Source organism: Prinia subflava, chromosome Z (genome assembly GCF_021018805.1).
Source record: "Prinia subflava isolate CZ2003 ecotype Zambia chromosome Z, Cam_Psub_1.2, whole genome shotgun sequence".
Classification (NCBI taxonomy): Eukaryota; Metazoa; Chordata; class Aves; order Passeriformes; family Cisticolidae; genus Prinia; species Prinia subflava.
In genome coordinates, this window is record NC_086283.1 from 66,507,438 (window position 1) to 66,533,256 (window position 25,819).

The following is a 25,819-nucleotide window of genomic DNA, read 5'->3' on the forward strand; positions in this document are numbered from 1 at the left end:
TCAACACAGAGCCTGGAACAAGTAGTTACTGAAGTGGATAGCTGAAAAGTTATGGGCAGATGGATTATTTTCTGTTTGTGGAGATTTTTCTTTCCAGAGAAACAGCAAGTCTTTGTGCCTAGTATGGTACGAACATAGAGCTCATCTCAGACCAAGGAGATCACTCAAGCAAATGATAGCTTTGCAGTAAGATACCTCTGAGACATAAGACGCAAGCTTTCTAACCCTGAAATCATACAAACGTTCAGCCAACTGATGAGAAAGGTTGAGGTCTCAGAGGTCTCAGAGGTCTGAAGTCACAGGCTGCGTTCTCTTGAGTCTGCCAAATCATGCTTCCCCACTGCTCAGCACCTATTGGGGGACCAGAACAAGTGTCATGTATCCGCATTAGAGTAATTTAGCTGAAATTTTATTCTCAAAGAGAAATTGTGACAAAGGAAATTTGTTTGAGCTCACAGCTGCACTGGCAGAAGATCACTTCAAATGCTGTGCTTCAACTTGCAGTTCTTATTTGTGTTTTAAAATCTATGTGCCCTGACCAACAGTCAGGTGAGACGAGTCTTCAGGTCTGACATCTGCTCTTGACATGAAGACCATGGGACACAGAGAAGTTTTGGCAAAGGCAAAGCAGACTCTGCAAAGGCTGGCCAGGCAGATCTAGAAGTGTTGTACATTCAATTCCATTCTTCCTTGGTTTACAGAAGAATCTCCCAAATCATTCCTTGACAGATGCAGTCTGTCATTATACTGTGAATACTACTGGTGGCTACACAAAATATACAGTCTTCTATATGAAACTTAAGCACACTAAGTTCTTAGCAAAGGAATCTTTTATTCTAAGGTTATTCAGCAGAATTTATTACTGACATTTAAACAGTCTCATTGCTATTACTACAGTGTCAAATTATTTTCTAAAAATAGCCATAGACTTGAACCATTTACAACATGTGCTGATTTGTATTCTTTGGCACTTTTAAGACTCACTGGTTATCATCTTTCCAGATTTTAATTTGAGAATGAACTTTGATTATAGTGCTGTTCATTACAATAAATGGCCTTCACATACGCATTTATTCTACAGTTTTCTGTCTTAAGTTTCTGAAACAGTGCCAAGACATTTCACCAATAATACCTACAGTACTGCTTTTTAAAAATAGGGGGGTTTGTCCATTTTGCATGAAATGAAACAGAATAAATATATTCAAATAGCTAGGAATCATCATTCTGAAGTAACTGCTCTGTTGAAACCCTTGTTTCATCTTCTTAAACTTTGTGTTCTCTCATTTCCACATATACAGTCTTTATTTTTTCTCCTACTCTGGTAAATAACTTATGGACTTCAGATATCATTATGACACATCACATTTCCAGCTAACAGATATCCAGCTTTCATCACACAGTGGTTCTTAAAATACAGAAAGAAAGATAAAATGGGTGTGATTATTATAGAAGACATTAATAAATATCACAACATCTTCTGGAATTGCTAATGACTAAGTGACATGCAGACTGTAAATTATATAAGCTCCCAATTTTTTTCCAAATGTGAGTACTTGCTGATTGTAGAGGGTCAGAATTATCCCTTTCAGTTTGATTTTCTTTAGAGAGACAGAGAAAGTGAAACATCACTCTTTCCTGTAATGTGAACAGGGCTGGAAGCAAGAAGGAAACTACTTCAGTTTGAAGAATACTTTTATCTTGTGAATTTTGTTACATTTCCAAATTTAAAAGTGTGCATTGAGTCAACTTACTTCCTGTAATGCAAGTCTAACTTTTTAAGCAGTTCTCATGTTCTGTTTTTATCTTGCACTTATTGCTTCTTAGGCTGCTCCACAGACAATAACCTAACAACACTGATTCCATAAAGCTGTATGATAGGCAAGTTGCTTATATTAATGTTTAGCCAAAAGAATGACATTTGGTATTTGTTAAGACCTTTTTTACATCCTTATGCTGAATATTTTTTGAATATTTGCATGAATCCAAAGTCAAATGGCTTCTTTTGTGTTCTGTGGTTTGTTTTGGTTCATTAGCTGGGGGGTTTTGGTTGGTTTTTTTATCTTTTACTTTTATCTTACATCAGCTGCAATGGGTACATCTGCGTATTATTTTCCATAACAGTAAAAGAACTTCATGGCATAATCAAAAGTATATGGTTGTATTAAAGGCAAGTTCCTTGTATTTAAATCCCCTTCAAGGGTGAGAAAAACAGAAGCAGTTATGTAGCTACAAATCATAAACAAATTATTCTTACCATGAACACCACAGTGTTCATACACAACTTCTCCTTGAAACTTCACTGGCATAGTTCATTTAAGTAGGCGATTTTGTCTGATCAACTATTCTCTTCATAATTTTGTTGAGACTTTTTAAAGAAATAATTTCTCTGCAGGTAGTATCATAAAAAAACCCCCATGCTATCAGGAACTTGAGTCAGACAAGGTGACCCATTGGGCCTAGGAGGCAAATCAAGGCAGAAAAGTCCCTCAGAATGTCACCAAACAGTGACAAGTTCATACGAAGGGTTATAAGAAGGCTTTTTATTGTACCCCTCTCACTAGAGAATGGAAAGTTTAAATTCCCCTCACTGTTGTCACTGAGCAGCTCAATGCAATACCCATGGAATGGATCCAGAACAACATGGACAGTCCGAGAACATTAATGATGAAAAGGAATCACAAGAAGTTAATGATAGTCTTCATATACAAAACAGTCAGTGAGACTGAGAAAACATCAAGCTTAAAAATCCGAGTTGTAAGACCTGGAGTACTTATCTGTCTTACTTACGGATGACATTTATTTAGAGAAAAGCAATGCTGTGTCAATCAGTCAAGACAATTACTTGGGAAGTAGCCAGAAAAATTCAATTTCTGAGATGAAATCTTTATATGCAGAAGTTTGTGCTGCAGCAGTATGGCACCATTCCACCTCACACTTTACATTTTGTTCTGAGTAGTTTATTTAAAGCCTATTTGCCCCAGATGAGCTATGCAGCGAGGCTTGTACATGAGAAGGGACATCTGTCTTTGTGGTCAGTTCCCACTTCAAGTTTGGCCATCCAGGTCCTTCACTGCCCATGTGGTACAAGTCAAACAGGATCCTGATGATTCAAATTAAACTTTATTTTAGTGCTTGAGTGCTGCCATCCACATTGCTCAGTGGTAGGTCAGTGAGAAATAGCCCTCTGGAGCAAGACACCTACCAGCAGGCAAAAAGCCTTACTCACAAGAACGCAGCTATTATCCTGCCAAAACCCTGTGCATTTCTAGCCCTGCCACTCAGCAGGTAAATGTTGATAAGCATATTGTTCAGAGTTGGTTAGTACTTGATTAACGCAGAAGGTAATAGCAGTCCTGACAAAATTAAACCCCGATTTAAAAATTTTAATTTTCAAAAGCTGTCCTTTTAAACAAATAACCATTAGCACAACAACAAAATGTGAGGGTTCCCCACACACTGTACTGCTCAGCACTAACCAAGCCCCCACAAAGCTCTCCGGGCTCCCAGCAGACCTGGTAGGACAGTATTGTCTGGGCAGCCACTGCAGCAGCCCACTGGCACTAGAGTGGCATGCACACACATTTAATAACCAGCAAATGTCCCCAGCATTTTCAATGAACACTGCTGTGCCTGCTTTGACTCAGCAGTGTGCTGAAGAAACTATTATTCATGTACTGTAAAATACTCTTCTCTATGTAACCTGCCTACCACCAGTGGCAGAGAAAAAAGGAGAGAGATCAGGAAGATTATGTGGGAGAAACTGCAAACAGCAGGAAGAAACTGCTAACAAAGAATAAAAATATCTTATTTTTCTGAATTTCTGAGCAATCCTGCAAAGAGTCAAGGCATCAAGTTTTCCTACACTTTTGGGAACGAGAGGCTGTCATCACACATATGTTTGTGGAAAGTTGATTCTCTGTACAAATATGGCAAAACATTCCTATCTAGTGTACAGTTCCAGTGCTCTGACCATTTGACAGCCTGGTGCCTGCAGCTCTCGTGGTGTTTCCCCTATTGCCAAAATAACTGCAAGTCAAGACCCTTTGTTCTCTTTTTGTGGTCTCCCTTAAGACTGCAGGACATCCTTCTCAGACCAGGTATTTACTTCTTCGCATTGTTTTGTTTTATTATATTTTCTTGGAGAAAAATTCAGCATTTGAAGGACTTTGCTAATAACTCATTAACCAGCAAAGTTGCTATCTGTTTTTCAGGTAGCAGATCCTGACTCTTTGATGGCAATGACTGAAGTAGCCATCTCTCTCTACAGAGGAAGCACTGTCGTGTTCTTTCCTCTTCCCCCCCAGAGGTGTGTGGGAGTGTGGTGCTGCAGCCCCTGCCCTTCAGTTTCCCCAGCACCAACAGCTTTCCTCACTGTCCCCACCCAAATACACCAACGCAGTCTGGGAGACAGGACCAGAACCCCACTGAAGACCTTCAGAACATGGCATGACCCTCTCCTTGGCTCTGCTGGCCCCTCTGCTCTCTACCCTGTGGGGAGGGCCAGGGCCAGGTATGCCCTCCTCACTCTGGCTGGATTTCCTAGCACCCAGAAGAAATCAAGGTGATTTTGATTCCTCCTCTGGGTTTTAAAAAAACTATGGCTTACTCTGACACATGAATTCATTCATATGGCCTTGCTAGCAAGAAGATAATTTATGAGCACTTTGATTTTGTTAGCTAAAAGCCAATGGCAGTGTCATCTTATCTACCCAAATTCAGTCTTCCAGGGAATCCTAAAGGAGTGTGCCAAGCTGCTAAGGTTATGGCTTTTCTCCAGAGGAAGCAAACCTCTGCTGACTGTCATGTCAGCACCAGGGGTGCACAAAGTGAGGCATGGCTGTAGGGCCAGGCAGAGGAAAGCTCCCTGTTCCCCAGGTCTCACAGGGAGGCAACTCACAAAAGGCAGTGACTGTCTTAATGATCATCTTTGCTCAGAGATACCCCAGTGAAAATGCAAAGAAGCAGTCAGCTTGTTACCCTTGGCACTTGTGCCAACTAAAGGCAAATCTCAGATGTGGCAAAGCTGTTGGAACTTTAGTATGCATCAGTGCTTTGCTTTTTAAGCCTATTTCTTTGTGGCAATCAGCCTGGACATAATTAATTGCACCATCTGCAGTACATCTCCTCGGCAAGGGAAGCTGCTCACCACAGGTCACCCTGACAGGCTGCCCTGGCACGGGGCTGCACTGCTGCAAGCTGCAGCCACCCAACACGAGCCCTGCTCTAATCTCCTCTCTTCCCACCCCCGACTGCAGAAATCTGCAGGGGCGTCTGCTGCCTAGGAGTGTGGTGATAGCAATCACATTGCTCTGCTCAAGGGTTTGTGCTATCGCGTCTCTTGAGCCACCAGTTCTGCAACCACCTTCGCTTTTTCTTTGTCTCAGAGGCTACGTGATAAAAACAGCCTCCTCAAGGTTGCACAGCCCACTGGTGACAGAGTCAGAGAAATAAATTCGGTTTTTTGCAATTGCTGGCCATGCTGGTCTCTGGCCTTTTAGCTGTTCTCCACCTTCCTCTCAAATTTCACTGTCTCCCTCCAGTGAACCTAAAGGTTTGCAACTACTGGAAAGGGCAAGCAAGAGCAAGCCAGAGATAAACAAAAGGCAAAACAGAGGGGTGCCTCCTCCCCACTGATATTACTGTGTTAACACAGCAATGCAAAAACATAAAAGCCTCACGTTCTCCTGCACAGTAGCTGCAACAGCCCCTGGAGGTGGAGAAAACCTGCAGGGAAAGTCCAGCAACAGCTCAGCTGATAATACAGCAGAGAAATAGCAAAACACAAGTCTGCATGGACTGTAAAGGCAGGCATCAGCAAGCATTGCCATAATCACTTGCAAATACCCCATGACTCTCTTAGATCTCAAAGCATGAGCAGTTTATATAAATGAGAGTCCATCTTCTTATAAAGTATGAGAAAAGCAATCTCGATCCTCTTTTCTAAGGCGAATGGAAAGCAGCTTTATCTAAATACAAATATTTTACTGCTGATTCAAGTTATACCTTTATTCATAAACTTTTCATATACACATTTTGAACCAAGATTAATATTTTATAATTATTTCTGCAAGACAAACTAAGAACATTTTAATAACTAATACATGCCAGCCATTCTTAACACCGGCAGGAAAATGTGAACACATTCAGACATATGTCTGCTGTTAGTACAATCTGTGAATACACCCTGCTACAACAGTATTTTCCTAGATTCACATCTTCTCTTAATCCCCTGTAGCTGTGCAGAGGTGACTGAGGTGATCTGTGAGCCAAATAAATGTGTTGCATTACAAAAGCTGTTAACATCCAGAGCATCATTTACAAAATGTTTTCAGTTTTTTGCTTCTTTTCTCTCTGACACTAAAGTAGCACAGTGACATTACAGCTAAAATACTATATAATATGTAGTACATATGGCAGTACCATATTTTCTGTGTGTCTGGGATATACAGTATATATGCTTGCATTATATATGCAGTACTTTTGGTATATAAACTGGGTTTCAAGCTAACTGTACACTGAGAAATATTCCATGGTAACATACATGACCTCACCTTTCAAAGCTAAGGGTCATCCCTCTGTCACACTCACCCTGGCTATTGGCAGCTCAGCCCTAATTAGCTCTCTAGGAGATTCTCAGCCAGGTTCAGAATGCTTAAAAAAACAGCCTACGTACCATGGGCACTCTAATTAATTTCAATAATACCAATTTTAAAATTATTCCCTTCCAGGTGTACATTTATCATCTTTGAAGTTTCATTAAAAACTTTGTCTTGACCACTCACTTAATAAACAATGAAAATAAAACTAGATTGACTTTCACAGCTAAAAAGAATTTTTCAGGTCAATTTTGTGTCTTAGGAAATTTAGCATCTTTTCTAGAGATGGTTATAAATATATACAAAGACATATTTTACTACATGTGAGAATAATTATTTAAAAGTTCCTTTATTACTAAAAGTATCAATGGTTTCTCTGAAACTTTCATATGTGAAAAATATAATGCTTGATACCTTGCATGTATGCCTGTTATTTATATTTGCTGTGTGATGATGAAAAAGATTGTCTTTTTTGGTTTGGTGTTGTTTTTGGTTTTTTTTTTTTTGTTGTTGTTGTTTTTTTTTTTTTTTTTTGTGGGTTTTTTTTGTTTTGTTTTGTTTTGTGGGGGTTTTTTTGGTTTTTTTTGTTTGTTTTGTTTTGTTTTGTTTTGTTTTGTTTTGTTTTTTGGGTTTTTTTTGGTTTATAGTTTTCTTTGACTTTACTATGCACTACTGAATATTCAAGGAACTCTTGGGTCATATACAGTACATGTCATATTGCTGTTGTGATACATGATGCAGCTTCAACACAGCTGACACTAGGAACTGAAGGGGCAACCTTTATCATTCAAACAGTCCCTTCATGTGTCTCTACAGCCTGAAGTAAGGAAACAAGCTTCTCAATGAATAGACTCATATTCAAGATACACCAAGCACAAGTCCAACAAATTAGGTAAGTACAATGTTCAGGAATCTAAACTAGTAAGAGCTTGTGTTGTATCACTTTCATATTTGTTCACCCATTGCCAAGCAACTAGCAATACCAATGAGAACTGATGAGAGACAATCCACTGCATCCCATTCACTGAGCCTCCAGCTCCTTTGAGCTCCTGTCAAATTGTCTTCCCTTCTGTTCCTAAAAACAACATTTGACTGTATGGTGGGTCCTGAAAAGCAGGCAGAAAAGAATGAAATTATTCTGCAAAACACTCAGTGTTTCTTGTCAATAAATCAAATCAAATGGAGAAGCAGTAATGTGCCTACAAGGAGTGAGTGCTATTATCCAAGCACCCTAACGCTGGGAGGCCTGAGCCCAAGGATTTTGGCGACAGGTGAAAAGCCTTCAGAAGCATAGCCTAAAAAGGCATGAGACACATTGTGGCAGGTAGCCATGCAACTAAATAGTTTTCCTGGTTTCAGCTACAGTATTTCTCTCAGTAGCTGTCACAATGCTGTGCTTTGGATTCAGACTGAGAATGGTGTTGATAACTCACTGATTTTTTTGGTATTTTGTTAAAGTCATGTTTATCTGAAGTCAAGAAGTTTTTTCCGTTGTCTCATGCTCTGCCAGTGAGGAGGTATGCAAAAAATTCAGCAAACTGGAAGGGAGTTTAACCAGGACAAGTGACCCAAACTGGCCAAAGGGATATTCCATATCACAGAACGTCACACCCATTACATAAACTGAGGGAGTCATCCAGAATCTCAGCCAATCTGGGTTCAGGAGGCGGGGTCTGGCATCTGTCAGTGGGCAGTGAACAATTGCATCGTGCATCACTTGTTTTTTTCAATGTTATTGTTGTTGTTATTGCTATTGTTATTGGTTGTTGTTGTTGTTGTTTCTTACTGAATGAATACAATATTATTATTATTATTATTGTTCCTTGTTACTTTATTTTTTTTAATTATTAAATTGTTCTTTTCTCAACATACAAGTTTTACATCAATTCTCTTTCCCATTCCACTGGGCTGATGGGGAAAAGATGGGGGAACTTGAGGAGTGGCTGCCTCGTGTTACTTTTCCAGCTGGGCTTAAAACCACATCAATACTTAAGATGAGTCTGCCCAGCTAATAATCTGAAAAGCATGTTTTTGTAGACACAGAAGACACAGAAATGATGGGGATTTGGAATATTGTTATCAGCAAAATATCCCTGCCCATATAGGATCATAATGAAGGACAACTGAACCTCAGAGAACCTGAAATATCTCCCTTCACTCCAAAATAATAAAGACTGAAATAGGCACAAGAAAGAGAAAAAACTTGAAATACATATGAAATCTACTGCACTGAGAACCAGCAAAGATCATAAAGCTTTCTGGTGCATTAAAGGTATCTTGTGTTTGTGTGGTGCTGCTGGCAGTACCTCATTACAAGCAGAATAATGAAACTTTTGGTCCTTGAGAAAATAGGTTACTGCCATTATCCTTGCACCCTCTTCCAGGGCTTTTTTTTTTTTTTTTTCCCAGTGCATCAACTGATGACTGTAACAGAAATCCTGCAGCTGAATATAGCCTCGCTGGCTAGAATAAACCCATTTTTATAATTATGGTCCAACTCAGAAATTAAGAAATGCCACTGGAGAATGACTGTTACTTCAGCTTCAACTTTGTTCCTAAGGAAAACTTCATTTAAAAGGTCTAAGAAAAAACAATTGATTTCCAGAACTTTAGCACTCCCAGCCTGATTTAGACCTAAAGCGAAGCAAGTCACATAATCAGCAGCATCATTTTCTAAAATACTCTTTAAGGTACTTTACGTAAATTGCCTACAGATACCTGTGCTTAATCCCAGTATTTCAGTTTAAATAGAGGTGACTACCAGTTGTTTAACAAGAGGCAAATTCCATTCCCAAGGCACAGAATACATTTTCTTCAATTCTCTCTCTTTTCTAGTTCACCACCGCTAGTATTTTTACAAATTGTCCTCAGTTTTGTTCTGTTGGACAAGAAAGGCGAGTGCTAAAAATATCTTTTGTTGGTTTATCTCTTCAAGAGGTCAGAGGAGTGGAGAGGATTCTGCTTGATATCAGCTTGAATAAATAACTGGACTCAAGTGCCCCCTTGTGTTTCTCTGCATAAAGCTTTGAGAGGCTTAAGAAATTACATAATATTTAATAGCAAACACAAAAAAAAGAGAAAATATACTTAAGAAAATATTTAATCACATATAGCTCTTAAAATATGAGAGATATTCAGAAAATATTTTTGCCAAGCCTTTCATGCAAGCACTCTCATTTTACAGCATGAAAATGATGCTGAAATACTTCTAGTCTTTGTTGATCCTTTGTCCTATATTGTACTGCCTCAGCACTGCTGCATTCATATCTAAGTTACAGCATAAATCAAGAAAGCATCAGCAGAATGGAGTTACAAAAATAAACACTTATAAAACAGTCCAAAATATGACATTTTTGCTTTAGTTCATTTCCTGAAGTAGCATCTTTTAAAATGGCAAAAAAGCAAGATTTCATGCCAAAAAACTACTTTAAGTAGCAAATATTTAGTATTAAACTAGCATCCTTTTTGTCAGGTGAATGGGATTACTTGTGTTAGAGACGGGATAGGACGTTTTTATCAATACTCGGGGGTCAGGCCTGAAATGTTTCTATGGTTGGCTTATTTTCCCAGTAGGATAGGCATGTTATATGCAAATGTTAATGTTTATATACTGTTTTAATGTCCTTTGCTTGGGAGAAAAAATGTGAATGATAACAACATATTTATCTTTCATTTCTGAAGAAGGAAAATACTTAGAAACCCAATTCACTTTGGAAAAATCAATCACAGTAAAAATGTCATAGTTTGTAAAGTAAACTCTCATACTTTCATATGGCATATTCCTTTTACTAGGCATATTCCTGACACATTTAGCTTGTTGAGAAATATTGTGGTTTAGGAATGGTCTCCAGTCTCATGCTCCCACTAAAACCATGCTGCCACCCATTTGTTCCACCTCTCCCTTCCCCTCCCTTTGTGGGTGACTGGAGAGGAGAACTGGAGGCACAAAAGGTGAAGATCACAGGATGAGATAAGAACAATTTACTGGAAACAGCAATGAGGTAACAACACAAATGGTAACAGCACAATATTAATAACAAAAACATTAAACAAAAGAGAGAGTGGTTCACATGAAAAAGATCACTTTGGAGCCTGCCTGCACCACTCTGCTGACAGGAGCCCCTTCTCAAAACACACTCCTTTTCCCCTGCCTCTGACGGTAAAGAATAAACTCCAGATCCTGGCCATACCCTCGCCTGGCTACTGCAAAAATTAACCCTGTCCTGGCCAGAACCAGGACAATGAGATAAAATTCAAAAGTCATATATGAAGTCTATGAAGTAAATTCAGATAACTACAGCAGAAACTGCCCTGGCAGAGACATCAGGCAGTGCACATCGCCTGGGTTTTTCAGCTCACAGCATTCCTGTTTAATTACTGCTTTGTTCTGTATCCCCATTTTTGACACACAGATATCCCTTTTAATATATAAAAGCTGTAATGGAGTGGTTGTTTGGGAAAAAAGGAGAGGTTCTCGAATCTTGGAAATTTTGCTTGGAAATGAATGAGTCTCTCATTGAAGTGGCTGACTTACAGTTGCAAAGATTTAAATGTTAATTTTTAGGTTGCAGTTCTGGTCTCTTTATTTCCCCCAGCTATAAAGGCTCACTCTGAAATGAAAGAAATTAAAAGATAGAGTTCTATTCCAAGGCACCCCTCAAATTATAAGTTAAATGAACCTCTAACAAATCTGAATCTAAAGCAGACAATGGGATGGGTTTGGGCTGGTTTTGGATCTGTCAAAATTCAAAGCCTGATATGTGCGCAGAACTGGGCAGTCTATGGAACATTGCTGTATTATTTCACACTACTCTGTTATAATTTGTCACATATATGTTTTAGGCACAATCTAAGGCAGATTCCTGCTTGCTTGAGCTGGTCAGCACAGACATACACTGACACAGCCTCTCCTGAGGACAATGGAGCAGTTTTTTGGCTATCAAACCTCCCAGAGGACTCTGAGCTCTGCAGCAATGCACACCAGAGTATCTCAAAACCCATAGTCCTGTTCCATCTCCTCCTTCATCCCTCCCTCCCCCTACTGTAATGGAATGTTTTTGAAAGCTCAGATTTTCACAGCCTGTTATTTTTCTCCCTCCTCTAATACCACTTTTATAAGCCAAGACCCGACAAATCAATATATGTTTCACTACCACAAGGAAAAAATTCAGGAACCCTGAAGAGGGTTCACTGGTTATTGTCTCACCGATTCCACCCTACAGTCTCTGAATACTGATTTAGTCTTTAATGACAGAAATCCCTTTCTAAAAGATAGTCTGCCTTACAGATGCAGCTATTTGGATTTATTAATATTCATAACTACAGCCACGAATAATAGCAGTGAAAGACTGCCTCTGCTATCATAGTATTAATGTATTATTTTTCACTTATTACTGTGTTATAGTCTTTTATATTTGGATGTCTTTTTTATTTGTGAAATTTTGTCTTTATTTGTTTCAGCTGCTCATGAATTGTGCATACACCCTAGATAAAAAGCTGTGTGAAACTCCAGAAAGCATGAAAGAGCAATTCCCATCAGATAGCTGACTAGCGTGACCTAGTAACCTGCTTTCTTCACTCAAAGTTAGAACTAGTATGCCATTTCTCTTTTCTTGCCATTCCCCTCACTGAAGATTCAACCCAAAGACATCTGAGCTCTTCCCCGTGGCTCTTCGCGGTGGCTTTTTTTCCTCTGGGCTGTCCATCAGGAATCTTGACTGTGATACACATGTAGATCACTGACCACTGCAAGTTCTTTCAATAGCTTTGAAGAAATAAAACATGCCTCTGAACTAAGCATTGAACTCAGTGGCTGAAAGACCAGGACTGCCAGCCATGACATGTGCAATTGCTCTGTGGGGTATTGAATGATAAATATCTGCTATGTGTGGTGTCCTCTTCTCTCTGTAAACACAGCCACTGATTTGAATAAACAGATATTATACCTATTGACAAAAAGTGTTCAGACACAAAGTATGTTCTGAGTCAGAAAACTGTCATAATGAAATCAGGCACACTCTTGAGTACAATGAATGAAGATGCATCTTGCAAGATTGACTCGTGATAATACATGTGATGATCTTAGAAGTGTATAATTTTATATTTAAAGTAAACTATTACCAAATTTTATGGTAGTGTGATATGCAGAATTTTCTACTTTTGATTTTCTTTTTTTTAGAGAAATGAATACGCATTTCACATATCTACTCAATATAGGCTAAAAATTCAGACTATAATTTATTAAACAGATACAATTGTCTGTTCTTTGTTACTGCAGTATGAGATGACAGGGAGTAAAAATAAGAGAGAATTTAGAGATGCTGAACAGAAGACTCTGTCATGATAAGTCACAGGATTTTTCACATAAAATTTTGCTACGGATGCAATACCAGCAGAAATCTTAAAGGCCCTTGATTTTGCTGGCTCTTTCTATTAAGATAAGTTTTCAAATAAATTTGTAGTCATTAGAACTTCCAGTCATGTGCTTATTTCTTACTGCCTTAAAAGCTATAGTCAGCATATCAGCCCTATCTGTATCTACAGGAATCTCACTGGAATACAGCACTTTTCATGCTCTAGATGGATGGTGCAAGTTGTACTTCCAAAAGGATTATTCTTTCAAATAGGTGGATTTTCTGTGTGTCTGCACTCCTCCGTCCGTGTCAAATAATGGCCTTGTAGGGCTGAGAGAACAGCTGACTGTCCTCACGTATCTTTGTTTCTTTTCTGTACTAAAGCATTAGGTATAGTCAAAGAATCGGTTTTAAAAACACTTTGAAGGATTAGGGGATAACAAAGGCCCCATTATTTATTTCCCTTTCGTCATGTTTGGATCTGAACCTTGAATTACAGGGGCACTTGACGAATAAATAGAGTCGGCTATGTTATGAAACAATAATTGAATAGTTTTCTGAAGTTAGAGGGAAGTCAAGGACTTTTTTTGTTCCCCAGAGATGACATGTCTGCTTCCAAAAACTTTTCCATTTGATGCTCAATATAGATATCAGAAATAAGTGAGTTTCAAGTGTTTGCCTTGAAATTACATGAATTGGCATCTCATAGGCAAAATCAAACTGGTGTTAATGACTGTAGCCCCAGATAAGCTAATGGTGCTAAATAAAACCTTAACAGCTAAGGATCTAACAAAATGCATATCTTAGTATGAGCTCAGGCGTTTCAGTCAAGAATCAGACCTGAGAAGATGAGTACTTCTGTAATTATTGCTGGGTGCTTACTGCTGTAGGTTTGATCAGTTCACAAGTGTATTAAAGTCAAAAATAGCACAAGCTACAAAAGGTCACCAAGAATCTTCTGCCAGAAACCTAAAAATTGAGGCCAATCTGGAGAAAGACACCAGCCAACCAATACATCCTCATAAAATACTGACCTTTTATTTACCTTAACCCTTGATAAGATTATTCAAGGCATACCTTTTCTCACTTTGACTTTTATGCTCTCTCATTATGATTTTCATGAATAGATTATAAGAACATTAACAGTTAGATATAATACCCCAGAAAGGACTTTTATACCATGAAAGTAAGCTAGATACCAAGCTGTTAAATCTCCCTTGGCAGGGCCATTGATGAGACCCCAAAACGTTCTCATGGTGCTTTCCTAATCTCACACATTTTCACCATCCATTTCATTGTGAGAGCACCTAAATTCAGGGTAACCTGAGTCACCAGAACAACCAGTATGAGTAACTGCATCCATGCTAGATGACAGAAGAATATTCCGCAATTTCATGAATAATAACTGCTAAAGAAAAATTTGCTGTGATTGCTGTGCTCCGAAGGGCTGCCCAACTAGCTGGAGTTCTGAGGGAAGGCATCTGTGAGTTACAGGCAAGGCTGCCCTCTCAGCTGTCTGCAAAGGCTCAGGCAGCTGCAAATAAAGGCTACCAAACTACAGACAATATCTGAAACCTCCACAAAATCCTAAAGCAGACAATGGTCAAGGCTGTGGAAGCAACATAGCAAACTGTCATGTGTCCAAAAAAGTCAAGTCCAAGAAAACCAGTATATTTCTAATCAATCAAACCCATGATCTAAAGCAATTAAATTAAGTACATTTGACAAACACAATTTTATTTTAAGCCCTATTGACTGTCATTAATTCTGCTTCAATCTTTTAAACGTTCCATCTTCTGGCCACAAATCAATGCAAGATTGACCTAAAATTACTCAGGTCATTTCACTTACCTATCTAAAAATATTGTCATGACTTTCATACTCTCCCTTATCTCTTGGAACACAGACAGTTATAACTTTACAAGAAATTGTAGGCACAGCTCAAATATGCCTACTACAAATACAAGCATTTTCTTGTCATCTTGGTACCCTTGTTGGATTGAGGAGAGACTGGTGGAACTCGGACCTCCAACCTGTGTTGTCTGATGCAGATGGAGGTGGTATCTCACTAATCCCTGTTCTCATACATCCCACTTGGCCCTTCTCTCCTCAAAATCTTAATGCATATTAGGGCACAGTCTGTCCTGTGCTAAGGAATTTGCAAGATGCACTTCTGCAAAATTCCTCAGGCTTTAGAGGAATTTTCTTCACTTGTTCCTGTGAAGAATAGTGTGAATGTCAGGAAAGCAGTGTAAATCAATACACCCAGCTGGGAGAACAGGATTTGTCCCTTAGGATGTGCTGTGGATTAGGGGAAATGTAGTCAAATAAGCAAGTTCCTCTCAAATATATTAGGTCGTGACTCTGGATAACATACTGCTTACATCATATTACTCTTCTGAGCCAACACTTGGATCTTAACATCTTATAGCATTATCAGGCATCATTATCATTATCTTGAATTCACCCTTCTACTAGTAGACCTAAATATCTGACTTCTTCTAAGATATTTTTCCTTTCAGGACCCTGGCCTTGGTCTATCTTCATTTTGAACACCATCTCATTGGTTTCAAAAGAACCATTCTTATTATGAATACCTCAACAACCACAGCCACCAAAACTATCCTTTCTCCAGATTTAACAGTGATGACAACATTAATAGTAAAAAAATCAGTGCATCAGGAAGAGTATTAGAAAGGGAAAAAAGAAACTGGGGTAGCAACTATTCCGTACAAAATAATTAGCACTTATGATAAAATGTATGTCAGAAGGCTAGAAAATCTCTACCACTAAATGAAAGTGACAAAAAATAAGACACATAGGTATACTCAGGTAGGTCTAGCTGCTATGTTTCCCTATGCAATGATTCCTCATGTTAGACTTCTCTCTAACTTTCAGGACAGTCCAGAAAACTGAGCACGTTACTGACATATTCAGAGGGCATTTCACAAGTCAAACTCACTTTGTTACATAACACGAAAGCAAAACTACACACAGTCATGCAGCACTTCCAGCAAAGACATGCTAAGATACGAATTAAGCCTGGCACCAAGGTCCCAAGGCCATGGTGTGGTTTGTCTCATTTCACGCAGTAAGGCCAGAGGCAGAGCAGTGAGGAGCACCTCAGATACAGTAAAGTCAGAAGTGAAACTCTCTGCTGAGGCCTTTAAGGCCCAAACTTCATGTTTATTTTGTCAGTATCTGGTAACTGCAAATAAAATGTATTTTTCATGGTAAATCATTGCTTGCTGCTCAGCACTTTCTCCTTCATGCTCCAGCATCTTTGTCAATGGCATCCTTTGAAGACAGCAGCTGGTTCAATGGTTTTATTATTGCTTAGTTTCCAATCTCTATTTAAAGACAGTACTGACTACAATGCACTGAACATCTATTTAAATGTCGTGGTACAGGCAGCCTTTCAAACTGGGCAGGTTCTCTCTTCAAGTGATCTGAATGGCTGAACATTGCTTTTTAATTTCTTTTTAGTTTCTCTAATAGGCCACTATTTTGTTCATCTAGTTCAAAGGACAGTGGCCAAGTATACAGCAGGACTAGGTCTTGAAAAAGATCAATTTTCACCTTCTATCCATCTTTAAGAATAATCCTAACAATATAGGCAGGTAAAACACTAGAGACTAGTTCTATCTTCTAACTCAATAGCTCTCATCCTGACTGCAGGAAGCCTTCTCCTTCCTTAGTTAATAATCATTCCTGTGTTCCAAAACATCAAGGGAATGTATGGACTGCCAGGATGATGAATTTCGCATACCTGGACTATGCCAGGAAGCAAGCTAAGGAGCAAAAGTATTGAAGTTGGTCAGGTTGGCTGTTCAGAAAGACATGCTTGTCTAGACCAGTTGAATTTTGACAAGCTTCTTTGAGGGAAATGACATTTGCTGATAATGGATTGACCTAGTCCCTAAACTAGGAAATAGGACACATGAGCATGGAATTTCACATTAGGCAGAACGGGGAGTAAGGGCTCTTAACCCTCTCACAAAAGCATATAATAAACAACTGCATTTATGTACAACCTCTGCAAAGTTTAAGCAACTTTGGAACCTGACCAGCCTTTTGTTGTTTCCTGCTGTTTCTTGGCTACAAGATGCCATTTGTGTGATTCATGCATGTGAAAATACGTGGATCTCAGAACTGCCCTGAAAAACAAACCCTACATTTCTGTGCAAAGTCAGAGAGGCACTGGGATGTTAGAGGTCAAGCTTACTGGGTTTTTTCTGTTGCTTACCCGTCCATCACATACACAAACACTAAATGAACCTTCCCCTCTATGGAAAGCGAAAAATCTCTGCTGTGCGGCATTAACTGTCACTGCCAGGTTCCCTAAAGCCCTTTTACGTGACTGTCACTGCCTTTTGCTCAGGCAGTGCTCCCTGGCAGGGAGGCCTCCTGCAGCCACACTTGGCCAGCCAGGACTCACGCAGCCACTCCACTATTGCTGCTCCCAGGAATCAACTGCCCCAGGTTTACCAGTGTTTGCATAGATAAGGAAGATTCCTTATGAAGTAGCCTGCAGAGGCTTGTTTGCTCACTTGTCACCCTGTCAGGATTGTTTTAGTTATATTTCTCAACACAAAATAACCACTCAGCCATCTGTGGAGGAAATCCTGTGCTGCACCCTAATTCAGAAGCAGGCATAAAACTGTAACCAAGCCCTCCACTATTTGATGGGCTGGCATCAGATCAAAAGAGTAAGCAATACATTGCTAAAAATCACTGCCAGTCAAAATTTTCAAAGCACCTATCAAATCTGTTTTGGGAATAAAAACATTCCCAGTCTGTCGAGCAATATATAAATACATTTTTTTAATAAAATAAGGCTTCCAGACTTTGGACTCTACTCTGGAAGTCAGTGCTGATCACTAGTGCTCAGCCTCCCAGGAGGCTTCCTAGTGTGATTATTAGAAAATTGCTTATCTAGTTAAATTCCAACATAATAATGGAGAGAATTCCACAAACCTGACAGCATTGTTTATCATCAAAGACAACCAGAAGAGATCTGAATAGAAATAAATCATACAAGAGAAAAAAAAGCACATGAGAAAGAAAAAAATTACTGTATGCTTCTTCTGGTACTTGGTTACAGAGTATCGAGCTCATTATTGCATGCTACATTTTCATAATGTGGTTTAATTGCCAAAGATGTTCACCCTTTCCCACTGCATGTTGCTCATTCTCACGCATGCAGTATCAGTCACTGTCCTTCTAAAAAATGTCTGCTGGGGGTGCGAAAAAAGCAGTCAGGCAGCTGGTGCCAGTGTGGTCAGAAGCATCTTAAGTGAGCTTTACTGCTTAAAACTGTAATACAGAATTATATCACTGCTCTTTACAGAAAATGTGACTTAGCAGCCTTGGCCTGAAACAGATCCCTTCTTCACTTAACCATGACACAGCATTGATGGCATAGTCCCTAAACAGGGCACAGATGATTCAGAGAAACCAGTGTGCATGTGTCAGAGAGGAGGAAATTATTACAATTTTTGGGCTTATCGTAGGATAAACTCGTGATGCTACTAAGTGAGGCTGAGGTAATAAGCCATGAAAAAAAAGCACAAAGACTCAAACAGCAGACAAAACACACGAACAAATAGAGGTTCGGCATGCTGGAGCCCTTGGAAATTTGAGCCATGAAATACTCAGGGGCACTGCAGTAGCTGAACATGCCATTCTTCTCCCAGGGCCATCTTCAAGTACACAGTTTATAAAAACAGCAGATATCAAGCCCTAGGTGTTGTGAAACTGGCTTAGTAATGCTAGGTGAACAGTCTTCTCAATAAACAGTAGTTTTATAACTTTCATATGTTTAACCAGCCAGAAGGTTTCTGGACTGCCCTAGAGAAACGGTGTTCTTCTTAAATTTTCTTCTCTTTTTGAGAAAAAAATTATCTGCTGAAACTTACAGGCAAGAAGCTATTAAGAGTGTGAGAAAACAGATATATGTAATTCAGACTCTATGGCATGCTAGCAAACATGAGCACTTGAAGCACTTGCTTGCTCTCCCTGGCTCTGTGTTCAGTTTTGGGGCTGTCCATAAAAATAGGAGCTGCTTGAGAAGGACTAGATGCATGGTGAGGGTGGAGGAAGCAATCAGCAAGCTAGAAAGCATGACTCTTAGAGCCAGAGTAAAGAATTTGGCAGAGTGTTGAGTTAAAAAGAAAGGACAAAAAAAGAAGTGATGTAATAAGGATCTTTAAAAATTCAGGAAACTTCTGCCTAGGCAAGAGGGTGATTTGTTGAACTCCATCATACATAAAATTCTATCAGGCAAGCTATGCTGCTGAAGGAGAGGGGGACAGTAACAGTAGTGTCTCAGGAATCTGTGGGAGCACCCATGGTTGGGAATGGTTAAAGACATGTTAGGTTAGTATATGTCAGGACATAGTTATCAGTGATCAACTCACACCATGGCTAGGACCCTTCTGCTTAAATTATTTTAGTATTTGGCTCTTTATTATGAAGGAATTATTTACTGAGCTGACCATGGACAAAAAATTATCTCCTATGTGTTGCCTAAAAGAAACTGAAAATAAAATCAAAGATACTCCTGCTGATATACTTGTCAATAGAGAGCCTTTCCAAAGCTGAGTAGTTGCATTGCATAGTAGGAGATCCAGATATTCAGATACCCGAGAAACTGCTTTAGATGGCTACAGGCCTATCTAGACAACTGCCTTGGTTAGAAAGACAGGTGTCTGCTAAGGAGGGTGGGAGCTTTCCTTGGAATGGAGAACGTTCCCTTCCGTCGGAATGATTGTAATTTTGATGTTCAGGGGCTCTCGGTCAAAGACACGAGGCCAGGAGCAGCAGTTCTTTGCTGGTGTGTGTGACAAAGCCACCCCCCCGGCACTGCCAGCGAGCGGCCCCGGAGCGCGGGGTCCCCTCCGGCCCGGCGCTCTCCCCTCGCTGCAGTTCCGCTCGCGGCCCGCAGGGGCGCTGTGGCTGCGGCGGGCGGGGCGGGGATTCCCCCGCGGCCGCAGGGGGCGCTGTGGGGCGGGCGCGGGGAGCACGCGGGGATGGCGGCCGGGCCCGGGGAAGGGACGGGGGAGAGGCTTTGCTCCCACAGCCCCGGGAGCGATCGCGGTGTCCCCGCGGGGCTCTGAGGAGCTGGAACGGCAGCACGTCTCGGCAGGCGGGGGCTGCGGGGCTGCGGTGCAGCGAAAGCTCGGGGCGGTGCCGGAGAAGCAGGGAGGGCGGGGCAGCGGCGGCCCCGGCTCTGAGCAGGGCAGGGAGGGGAGAGCCCAAGATCGCGGGCACCCGAGCGGATGGGGACAGGTCCTTCTCCCAGTGAGGCGGTGTTAACGAGGCCCAGTTCAGTGGCTGCTCGCACGGGCAGAGGCTCAACCCACGGCAGAAGCAGCAGCTCTGGGCTGCGCTCCGGCGGCAGCAGCAAATTCCCTTCTCCCAGCAGAAGCTCCGACCGCCCTCCTCCGAAACTGAGAGAGCGCCAGCAGCTGCCCCAGCCCCGTGTGTTACCTGCCCAGTTCCCCAGGATTCTCTGCCCCTCGAAGACAAACTCCGAGATAGAAGTGCAACCTCCTCCCCTCCTCCCCTTAGCTTGATCACTTCTTTTGTTTCCTTAAGTACTCAGTTGTGTTTCCTAGCAATTTATGGGGAAAAAAAAATCCGTAAGTAAAAAGGAACAAAAGAAAAGAAACCTAGCCCCTAACAACAAATTTTTAAAAATGCCCTCTAGACTGAGAAGCCTATTGTGTAAAATGAGCTTTGTGTCTGTCCTCTTTCCACCTGTGAATTCATTACCAGATTAAGAAATGATAGTGTGATCTTCTCGAAGTCCTTTGGTTTTACAATTACAGTCTCGGACGCACAGTGTGAGTGTTCAGCATCAGAACAAGCTGTATGTCCTTCTGAGAATGTAGCGAACATATGGCAAGAACAGCCTCCAGCTGAGACGACCGGAGTCCAGACAGAGGAAGGCTCTGCTTCCCCTCACCTGGAGCGACAAGCTGCCCACGGACCGTACTGTCCCCTGCGCAGGGCCCGCGGAGCAGTGGCGGTGCGTGGGCGGTGCACGGGCTCTAGGAACAGGACACTGCCTCGCAACCACCAGCGGGGAAGGATGCAGAAGGGAAGGTGGTTGATGTCTGCTCACATTTAATCCTGACTGGGAAAAAAAACCACCAAACAAACAAACAAACAAACAAACAAAAACCCCAAACAAACAAACAAAAAACAACAACAAAAACCGAAAAACCACCACGCTTCAAAAGCATGCCTGGAACTCAGCACTCTTTCAGGAAGAGAAAAGATGTGTTAGATTTTTGGTTGGCTCATGTCATGCTCACACAAGCAATCCCAGACCAACTGCTGATACAGCAGTCAAGAAAACAGATCTAGTGCCCAGTGCAGCACTACATTTCAGTTGTTCCTGCGATGGTGACACAAAACTGCTTGTGTCATTTCTAAAGAGATCAGAACTGTAAGTCTGAAGCGTGTTTGGTAGATGCATCAACGAAGTGCAGATAGAAGCATCTTTTTGTGTACATAGGCCTGATCCTCAGCACTTCCAAGTGAACACATATGCTTTTTCCTCAATTTTATTTCACTACAGCTGTTTTATGTTTTTGCCTGTTGGCTAGCCTTTGAAATCTCTCTTATTTATACCAACTAGTAGGGCACAGCAGATTTTTACCGCTGTAAAATGTGTGCTTAATGTATATGTCATGCCTAGTACCTAATGCTAGTGCATACATCCTACAAATTTGTTCTTGCACTTTGCAGCAGTTGTCTTAGCACCAGAGCAGCAAAAGCCAACAAGGTGCAGGGATGGTAATCCTGTATCTCCTGTCACACCTAGATGGCCTACAGATGGCCAGACCATGATAGTGCCCAGCTCTGCCAGCGACACAGATCACAGATTCACCTGTCCCACTTCTGCATGGGGAACCTGCGTAAGAAAGGACTTCACAGCATTTTGGCAATCCAACAGCGACTTGGCCTTTGCTGTCTTCCACTCTGTGTGGGAACTGCTGGCAAAGCATTCCTCCTCTATTTCTCAGCTCTTGGAGGGGCTGCAGGATCCCCAGGTGCTTCCCACGGGGCTGGGGATCTCCCCGGGGATCCACCACTGAGCGCACAGGTGACACTTGGCAAGCCAGTGCCTCTGCTCGCTAGCCCTGTCGCTGCTCTGCGGGCGCGGCCGCTGGGGTGCCCAGGCTGTATCCCCGGACGATGGAGGCCAGGTTTCCCGGTGACAGAGGAGCCCGTGGCAGCGCTGCGCGTTCCCAGGCGGGGAGCGGCGGCTCCGCGCCGTCCCCGCGCCGTCCCCGCGGCCGCGGCGGCTCTGGCCGCGGCGTTCCGCGGGCCCGGCGGCGGCGTGGGGCAGTGCTGCCCTCTGCCGGCGGCGCCGCCCGCCTTGGGGTCCGTGTATGTGTTTTGTTTGGTTCGCTTGCTTATGTTTCGGGCGTTGTTTGTTGCTTGGGGGCTCCGTTGTTCTGTTTTTGTTTGGTTTGTTTCGTTTTGTTTCGTGTTGTGGTTTGGATGGTGGGAGGCTTTCGGGCAGGAGGGTTGAGTCAGCAGAGGCGGCTGCCACCCCTTGCTGCTAGACAGGAATTCCCGCTGCACTTACAGACCTGCTACTGGGCGTTCCGGGTCTGTGGCTGGGTCCCTTGAATCACAGCTTGGAACAGCTGGCTCTGACTGTGGTAGGATTTCATTTGGGATGCTCCTCAGCAAGAGCAGTTTGGGACCACGAGCTTTGGTCACATGACCCCTTCCAAGGTCACTGTAAGGGCCACCTTCCTAAAACCCCTCTGTCATCCAAATGGATGGCCCAACACACTGAAGCTGAAGCAAATGTCTTCTGCTCTAAAGCAAGAGAGTTTTTAACTGATTGGTACTGTGGGTGCTTGAGACCAGACATTCTTTGGCACAGACTATTCAGATAGTCAGGTTTTGACCTTCTAAGTATTTTTTCTTTTTTTCCTCACTGATGTTTAGAAATGTTTTGGCTTTATAGCAGTGAATTTATATTTGTGTGCGTTGAAATATACCCTAACAGAGAGTTTCCCCTATTCTTAAAGCACAGAATAATACATCTATATCTCTACCACCTGCAGCAATCCCATAATCACTTTGAGCAGTGCAGTATATTAATTTCAGCTGTAGGTTTTACATTTAAGCAGGTATCCTATTTCCAGCTTCCCCTTTCTTATCACAACCTCCTTGCTTTCATGGCACTCCAAGTAGAAATACGTAATCCTTGGCCTTTACAGATTTTTATTTGTGGCATTATGGTCTGTCATCAGGTCAAGCAGAAAAGAGACACATCTAAACCTCAGCTGCTTGTCTCCACAAATCCACAACCTTCCTCTGGATCTCCAAGTGACCCTTGAGAAGGGGTCGCTGGCCCCAGTTCAGCAGTGCCCCTCCGCTGCTGGCCAGCCATGCCATGGCCAGAACACAGGCAGGGTCCCACTGGTACTGTTGGAGAGGAGTTTCCCATATACTCTTGCCTGATCTTTCTGTCATAATTCATCCCAGGCATCTGCCCCATAGACACTCTGGGAACGCACCCAGTATAATCCCTCTTGCCCAGCATGGACCACTCTGCCTCCTATTAATTTCAGCCCTGGTCATGAAAATAGTTGTGAGAAACCAGCCAGGCAAAGGTCTGCAGCTTTTGCGTGCAATGTGCAGTGGGCAGCAACCCTACCAGTAGCCCAGAAAATGGGCTCTGGTTCTCCTGTAGCAGACTTCGCTGCATGCTTCCCTCTGGAAAAGCATAAGGCACTACCTTATAGAAAAAGGGGATGGCACTTACTTACACCTTCTACCTGTTTCTTTCCAGTATTTAATGAAAATATAACAGTTTTGAAGAATAAGGGACTAAATCTGGGCTGTACCCACAATAGTTCACAAGAGGTGTTGTGATCACCATGCAGATGATGTAATGACAACAAATTAATGGAAGTAAACCCACTGCTGATTGCTAATATCCAGACCTGGAAGACTGCAGATAGCCCAGTGCCAGGCTTTTGGGCTAAAGAAATACCTATTTAAAACTGAACCCAAGCGTTTTGGTAGAAGCAGATATGATCATGCTAACGGCCATGATTTCATAGGTTAGAACTCTGGTCACCTCTCATCACAGTGTGTAAAAATGATCATACTATGAAAAGTAAAATATGCAGGTGAGGGAGAAGGGAAGCAGAGGATTTTTTTGAAACACAGAGAAGCCCAAGACTATTTCTTTGCAGTTTTCTGTTAAATATGATATGCTTTCATGTCTGTTGTTGAGATCTTCACCATTCTGTGACATATATGTGGGCATATACTTGCATGTCTGCAGCAGAAAATTAGTTTGGAGTTTAATTAAGTTAAATTTATTAAATTTGATGAAGTTAATTCTTGTCTTCTTTTGGTGTCTATTCAGGAATTTATGAAGCTATGAAGTTCAGTGGTAAGGTCTTGAGTCTAATACAGTCAAGATGGGTTTAAATTACTTTCTCAAAGCTTTTCTGTTCCATTTGCTTGGCTTTGTTTTTGACAGCCTTGCTGTGTGGAACATGTTTTGCAAAAGGAAATGATCGGTCAGTATTTAGTCAATAGACTACTTTCTCAAATACAGCATAGCTGTGTTTCAAAATGAGAATGATTTATATGGTATTTCCCTGTCAAGGCTCAACACATGTTTATTTTCTTTCTTCTGTTGGATCCAACAATATTTTCTAATAATTAAATGTGAAAAACTTTACATAAAAAATAATTGTAAGCTTGTTGATGTTAACTGTGTCAAATGAACTACCCAAGGGTCAGATCACAGCTTGTTAATGAAGGTGTAAAGCAGGGTTGTCCTTTCTCTTCAACAGTTTGGTAACTTGCAATATTGTAGTCTTAGCACTTTGTTAAGATAGAAAGCCCTAGCTGTTAAACAAAAAAACCCTAACATTAATTATCTGTTAAGTATTTCTTCCACTATTTATGTCAACATATACAATATTCTGCAAGCATTTAGACTAAATGTTTTATAAGAAGGGGAAGGGCAGAGACAAAAATGTTCTGGCAACTTAGTTATAGAAAAGAGAAGTAAAAGTGGAAGGTTCTTGTATGACAAAGTTACAACATTACCTAATCTTTCCGCAATATTAATAATCATATCCTTTATTAATTTTTCAGTATCTAGGCTTAAAGCTGTTTTCTTCTGACCTATTACTTGCTTCAGCAAGCCATCGAACAAAGCACATTTTATAGTTTCAACCAGTTTGTGGCTGAACATCTTAGTCACACACGAAGTAAATGTGTGAATAAAACCTAAACTTGCTTTGGAAACTGAGTAAATTCAGGCCAGAAGGACAAATATACTGGGTTAAAGAACATGGTTAAAATCCTGTTTGCACTGAAAAGGAGAAATAATTACATCAGATACTTTCTTAGTCTCAGTTCAGGAAGATGTAATTCACAGATTGCTTAGAGTTTTGTCCCTTTTAAAATAAAATTTAACTTTGACATTAGAAAAAATTGTGGGTTTGTCCATTTTTTTTTCTCAATAGAACCTGCTTTTCTTTTTGTTATCTTCAACAAATGAGGGAATTACGGGGAAGAAAAAGTTCTGTATCATTTTAAAAAGAAATAATCAAGTGTAAGAAATTCACTTTTTGCTAATTCCACAGCAGGAACAAATGGCCACTAAGTGACTATGAAATCTTTCTTTTATTGATAAAGAATATTATTCTCAAATTCCCTAGTGATGACTTAAGAACTTTGAGCAGATTTCTCAGTATAGAAGCTGCCAAAGGCAAACCTGAATTTCTACTGGCAAAAACATTGCTAATGAGAACAATACTGATGTGAACTGAGGAACACAGTGCAGTCATCCACCGAGTCACACTGGGA